The sequence below is a fragment of the Etheostoma spectabile genome, chromosome 6 (assembly GCF_008692095.1).
Source record: "Etheostoma spectabile isolate EspeVRDwgs_2016 chromosome 6, UIUC_Espe_1.0, whole genome shotgun sequence".
Taxonomy (NCBI): Eukaryota; Metazoa; Chordata; class Actinopteri; order Perciformes; family Percidae; genus Etheostoma; species Etheostoma spectabile.
Genome location: NC_045738.1, coordinates 8,643,078 through 8,649,705, shown reverse-complemented (window position 1 = coordinate 8,649,705; position 6,628 = coordinate 8,643,078). Strand labels below are relative to the sequence as shown.

The 6,628-nt window shown below is 41.1% G+C and overlaps 1 protein-coding gene across 1 annotated transcript in view; it reads left to right on the top strand.

Annotated features, from left to right (window-relative positions):
* Positions 1-6,628, top strand: part of alg2 (ALG2 alpha-1,3/1,6-mannosyltransferase) — a 75,005-nt gene that overhangs the window by 533 nt on the left and 67,844 nt on the right. Inside the window, exon 2 of the mRNA XM_032518240.1 lies at positions 1,827-1,903. The gene's annotated coding sequence lies outside the window, so the exon portion shown is untranslated. The remainder of the gene's footprint in view (positions 1-1,826; positions 1,904-6,628) is intronic.

Sequence of the window (6,628 nt, the reverse complement as noted above, 5' to 3'; positions counted from 1 at the left end):
ACTGTAGTCAGGACTCAGGACACACCGCTGCTGCAGGAGACGTTGTTGCATTGAGGGCGAAAAGTTGTTGGCTGAAGGCATAAACAGCCGTGAAGGAAGAGTGTGCACACTTTACCCATTACTCATGTGAACCCGTCTGCCTCGGGAAATCCCTGCGTGTTACACCTTGGAACTCTCTGGCCTGCAGATAAGAAAGCCATACATTTGCTTACATGGATAAAAACAGCCCTGTTTGAACATCAAAACATACAATAACCCACATTGTCCCAATTCATCACATTCAAGTATGCATCGACATGTGCAGACAATCCTACATTCCAGTCATGCTAAATTAGTTTGTAACATGCTTGGAAGACTGAGTGGTGATTAATGCTAGAGGACACTGTGGTCAGTCCCACAGCCAGGATCAGCTGCAGGTCATGCAGATCACATGCCACCAGGACTCAGCTAAAAACAAACAAACAAACTCCTGGAATGACAGTGCATGTATTTGTAATTTAATTTAATTTTAAATTTCCCCCCTTTTAGTTGACATTTCTTGAAACAGTTGTGAATAGTTTGCAGTATAGTTTCTTCCGTCTGATGGGGGTGATCACTGGTTTGGTCAAGTGTGTGACAGTGCAGGTGCATTAACTGCAGAGCGAATATTACACATTTCATGGCTAATCCTGGCTTCCTCACTTCAATTTTCTTTTCAGCTCTCAGATTTGTATGTTTTTTTTTTATCAGTTTGTCATGTGCCATCTGACATTGATTTAAAACTATTATCAGAGTTGTATGTCCGGTTCATCCAGGGTAAGCCCTTATAAATGAATAATTTATTTTATGAATGGGGCTTTAATAACTCTATCATTATTTGGAATTTTGGCAAATACTACTGCATCTCAATAACTTAGTTGTTCACGTTCCCCGTCAGTATCTATAAACATGCTTTGGTCATGTAAGGTAAAGTCTTGTAAATGGATAATTGTTCTTAAAAATGATGCATTTCTAATTGCCTTAACTAACTCCTCAGCTTCTTTTGTTAGTCTCTGTCTCCTGTCTTCTCCCTGTTCACCTGGTCTCTCTTCCTGACTGGTCAGGGTATCAGCTGCCTCAGCTGTGACCTCACAATGGTCATGTGTAATCCAGATTAACCTGCTCTCTTATTCCGCCAGACATGGAAGTGATTAGCGATTAGGACTGTGTCCTTTAAATAGAATTGGACGTGTGGGTAATTAACTGCGTCCACCAGCGTCTCGTGTCAGGTGAGTCATTCACACAGACAGTCACACAAGAACAAGCTCTTGTTGTTGTCCCTAAGGAGGACATTGCTTTACATACAATTCCTTGGAGACTCAGTCCACCCTTAACCATAACCAATACAAGCTTAATCTAAACCTAACCCTAATTTTAACCAGAGTTAAAAACCTATAAACCTATAAAAATCCTGTTTCTCTATGTGTCCCTGAGAATTCAGCACTTTTTACTTTGGACACCTATAATATGTCCCTAACGATTCCCCATCCCTGCCTTATACTGTGGTCAGAGCAGAATCAGAAAAGGCTATATTTCTTTATATACTTTGGCAAAAGGTTGGTGGAACAAGAACAAGGTTGTGTAGTTTTGTGAACAAACAACCATTCCACAAGTTAAAGAAATATAAATCTATTTATCAAACACTTTTTCCTCTGTACCCTCTGTTTTTTGTCCTTGCACTGTCATTCGTGCAATATTCCTTTTAATAAGATAAGAAAAGAGAACAGAACAAAAAAACTTGCTAAAGACAAGGTCAATCCAATCTTCTCTCTGAAATTTACTTGACATTGTTCTTGCTTTTTTTGCAGGGTAAAGTTCATTCTGACTGAGTTCCATGCAAAGCTGCCAATTTTTGCCAGACAGCGAAAACATCTTTGTATGAATGGTGAGTTCCTTTTTGGTAGCACTATTTCCTGCCAGACAAATTGAATTTTACAAATCCAATGAAGTCTTTTTGTTCCTCTTTTTCTTACTGCGTCTAAAACTAATTATCCCCGCAATAAAGAATTGCACTGACAGGTTGAGTGTCTGTTGCCTCTGTATAGGATTGTTAAACCTCTGCAGGCTTGTCAGAGTTGACAGTTTTATGACAGAGGAAGTTAGTTTGCATAAATGTGCCTCGTTGGGGCTGCGTGTCACAGTTGTTAGAACACAGCTGTAGTAATACAGTGGGGTAGCATCTTTCGGCCTCCTGTACAGAGCTGCTGACTGCATGGTGGGCATATTGCACCGAGGCACTCTGAACTCTGGCTTATCACAAAGCAGAAGTGAAAAGTGATTGTGTCAGTTTGAATGAGCTCTCTATGTCTACGGCCAAGGCACCAGCACTCAGCGCTCTGGTGACACTGGAGAAAGAGGAAAGCAGAGAAACAGAGGAAGGCTTTTATCTTCGTGTCACCAAATCTGCTCCAACTGTACGTCAGAGTGCAAATGAGGACGGGAAGGGGCGGGGGTGCGGGGGTGCGGGGGAGAGGATTGCTGGCGCAAAGACAGGATGCTCAATGGTGGCATTCTTCCCTTTCTGTGGACACACACACACACACACACACACACACACACACCCACACACACACACACACACACACACACACACACACACACACACACACACACACACACCACACACACACACACACCAGGGGGATTCCCCTGGGAGTACCCAATGTAGAAATACAACCCATCACTGCCTTATCACACCAGTGCCCAAAGACGAGAGAGGATGTAGAAAGTGTTCAGGAGCCACGACACAGGAGGTGTACTTTATATCACTCCCCATTTTGTGATGTTATCATGATGTGTTTTTGTGTGTGTGTTGTGTGTGTGTGTGTGTGTGTGTGTGTGTGTGTGTGTGTGTGTGTGTGTGGTTGTGTGTGGTGTGTGTGTGTGGGTTGTGGGTTGTGTGTGTGTGTGTGTGTGTGTGTGTGTGTGTGTGTGTTGAGAGGAGTAATGCGCAGCAGCTTATAATGTTCTTTAGTTTCCTTCGGATGTTTGATAATTTATCACCTCTCTTATCATTACCCTGCAGTGAAATTTAACAGCATGATTCACAGCTCTGCGTAAATTTTGGTGTGAGTGAATACCCAGCTCCCTGTTTGTCTTCTTTGTTTTGGAGCACATTTATCTGTGCATGTGTTTATGAGTTATGTATACTGTACTTGCAGTTTTACAAGACCTTCACCATGCATCCATACATTTCTCCAGAGCGGAGCTTTAGCGTTCTAGTTGGGCAAGCAAATGTTGTGGATTGTTTTTGTGGGTTTATTTGCACGGTTATATAGAAATATATCCATTAAAGCTTCTGCATGTTTTGTGTCAAGTACACATCATCTTACTGTAAGTGCATATGTGTAGTGTCGGGAGGAAGATACATGGAGGCTCGTTTTTACAGAGGTCCACAAGTGCAGTGTCCTTACATGGTGTGATTATCTTTACATCAGTTTAGTAATATGATGTTATAGACATCATATTACTAAACTGATGGAATAGAAACACTGTATTATTCTCAGGTTTTGTGATGTGAAACTGGTTTGACTCCTTATATAATAACTATTATTGTGAGTATTGTCTGTTTGTCTACACCCTTTAAGTCTGGGTGTACTGGCAGACAAAGCAGATATCTCCATTATTAGCCAGTCTGCAGTTATGTGCTGGGGCGGAACAACTGTCAGTTGCAGATGCAGACAGTATTCAACCAAATGGGTAACAGAAGTCGTTCCATGTTTAATAAGACGCTGCAGCAGCAGTAGAGCAGTAATTAAACGTAAGAAATGTATTGTAGGGGTTGGACCACTTAAAGGATGGGGATATCAGTCATGTCAGTTCCCCAAAGATCAAACAGGTTGTGAACAACTAGATGGTGCACTAAACATTAGTACGTCACGCAAATGGGAAGGTTGCTTATTTACATTCTGGTGTTACTGTCAGAGCAGATCCACAGAAGAGATTTTTGTCATTAAATCAAAGTCTTTCTCTCTGTCCCGTATGTGCAGTGTTTGACACTAGAAGGCTTTTTTCCTATTCATCTATTAAAGGGAAAGTTTATCGGTGCTTACCTTGAATTTGAGTTTAGAACATGTACATACTGTCATGGACCATCATGCAACCTGTGAGTAGGAGACATCTTGTCCAGCAGGTACATAATTTGTGTATTTATAGATTCTGGATTTTTCAATCATGGAATAAAGGTTAAACTTTTTTTTTGGGGGGGGGGGACCATATCAGACACATAATACTACTACTACTACTACTACTACTAATAATAATAATATAAACCTCTATAAACCCATGATGCTTATGGTTTATATTAACGCACAAATCTCCCTCTAGGCATTGAACCCGATGACATTAAACAATTTTGGTTTTTGAGCAATGGCATCAGATGAAACATTTTTACCACGTGCCTCCCAGGTGTTTCTTTTTTTGGACTTTGGACTGTCTGGTTTTCAATTATGCCCTTGTGTCTGAGGTCACTTAGGTCATCTTGCATTAAAAAAGGGAAAAATATACTTGCACCTGCCAATCAAAAACATAGCTTCTTATCTGTCATGTAAGGTTACTGGAAACAAAATAGTACATTACTGGTAGGTATTATGTTTACAATTTTTTTCAACATATCTTTATTGAGTTTTCAAGGGGCACATGCAACATAAAGGAAGACAGCCACAGAGTAAAGAATAATGCCCTCTTTTTAGCCCACCCGCAACCCCTTAAAAAACAACTAGACAACAGAAAGAAAATAAATAAATAAACACAGACGGTTTGCACAGTTGAGGCATACTCAATGTAATCAGTAAAAATCGGTTACTTAAGCCATTGCATGCCATCTGGAAATATACTTTGAGATCTCAGACAATGCTAGACCATAGAGGCCACTCCGAAGAGCCCGTGTACCATCTCTGAGCCAAAAGCTAATCCCTTCTAATGGGAGAAGTCCTAACACACTCTAAGTCCATTGCAAAATTGTGGGAACAGAGTCCGAGATCCACAGAAGAAGAATGCATCTCCTCGCATTAAAGAGAAGCACCTCCAACAGCCTTAGTTTGGAGGAACAGAGACCCATTGCTTTAGGACTTAGCCCCAAAATACAGCCGCCAGGAGTTAGAGCTAGTTTGTTCTTGAATATAACATCAAGTTCCTTACATATTTTGACCCAGAAGTCATTAATAAAGGGGCATTGAAATATACATTGGAAATATGTACCTTCAGACGTCTTACATTTAGCCTGTGTATGACCCTAAATTGCATCTCCCTGGCTTTGTTGGTAAATAAGCAACCTGCAGGGCCTGACCAAACCCCATACCAGACATCTCCTAAGAAAGTCTTCCCAAAATCCGCTTCCCAGAGAGATCTGATGTGGACCGTACAGTCACTGGTTGAAGTTGAGAGGGCCTTGTAAAACCTGCTAATAGGTTTCCTGGAGTCAGACTTCAGGAGAGACTTTTCCAAAACTGAGATGGAAAACCCATTAGAAAACAACCTAGTATTAGAAAGAATGATTTTTTTTTTGAATGAATTTGCAAATATCTAAAAAAGTTATTCTGTGGAAGATTGTACTTCTCTCCTAGCAGATCAAAAGGCAACAAAGTGCCCTCTGCCAGCAAGTCACCCACAGTTTTTATACCCCTACTAAACCACATTGAGAAGGCTTGGTTGACCAGACCAGGAGGAAAATCTGGGTTCAAATGGACAGGTGTACGTTTACAATTTAAAATTAAAAAAAGTGAATTTAAGTTTGTGTGTGTGGGTGTAAATTTTAAGATAGTGTGTGGAAATATAACAGTGGGCGGAAGAGTCACCTTAGTATAGGCAGTTGTTTAAAGGCCATTTTCTAGGAGATGTCAGAAACAGGGACATATGTGAGTCTGTGTGTGTTAGCGTGTGAGATGTGGTTTTGTTATTTGAGTTCAGACATTGCAGGATTCCCCCTTAGACTGTTTAGATCAATATACCAGACAACAAACAGGTAGAATGTCATCATAGCTGAGGTTCAGTAGGTGTCCACTTCTAAAGACATTTTGAGCAGTGCAGCAAGTGACGGAGGATTTACTAAATATTTGCAAGCTAGGAATAACTGTGAGGGCCTGGAATGACCCTGCAGATGCTATTATTACAGTTTGGGGATTTTGGCTGCATGCAGAAGTGTGCATACCTTTATGTATTTGAGGATTGATATTGGTGTATTTGTGTATAACCTTTGCCCTTTAGTTATTCACATCTGGGCTCTGCTTTGAGGAGACACTTGTGCACTCTGGCTGAGTGCCCTGCTAACTTCCATTAGTTTCGCCCCCGCTTATGCCACTCCCACAACTTTAGCCCAGGTATCTGCTTGACAACTTGTAATTGTAGTTCAGGCTTACTTCACATAAAGGAGTGATGACATTTTGGTAGCTGAGTCAGTGTCTTTGTTGCCCTTCAGTTATTCAACACTTGAGCAGAATGTGTGTGCGTGTCTTCTGTGATTTTTAATCTGCGTATGGGGTCTAAATATGTGCTCAGTGTTTGATGCTTTCTTTCTTTTCTTTCTGGGTCACAGGCTGACATGACTGACTGACATGGGCATGTGCGCGAAGACAAACACACACAAACAAACAAACAAACAAACACACACACA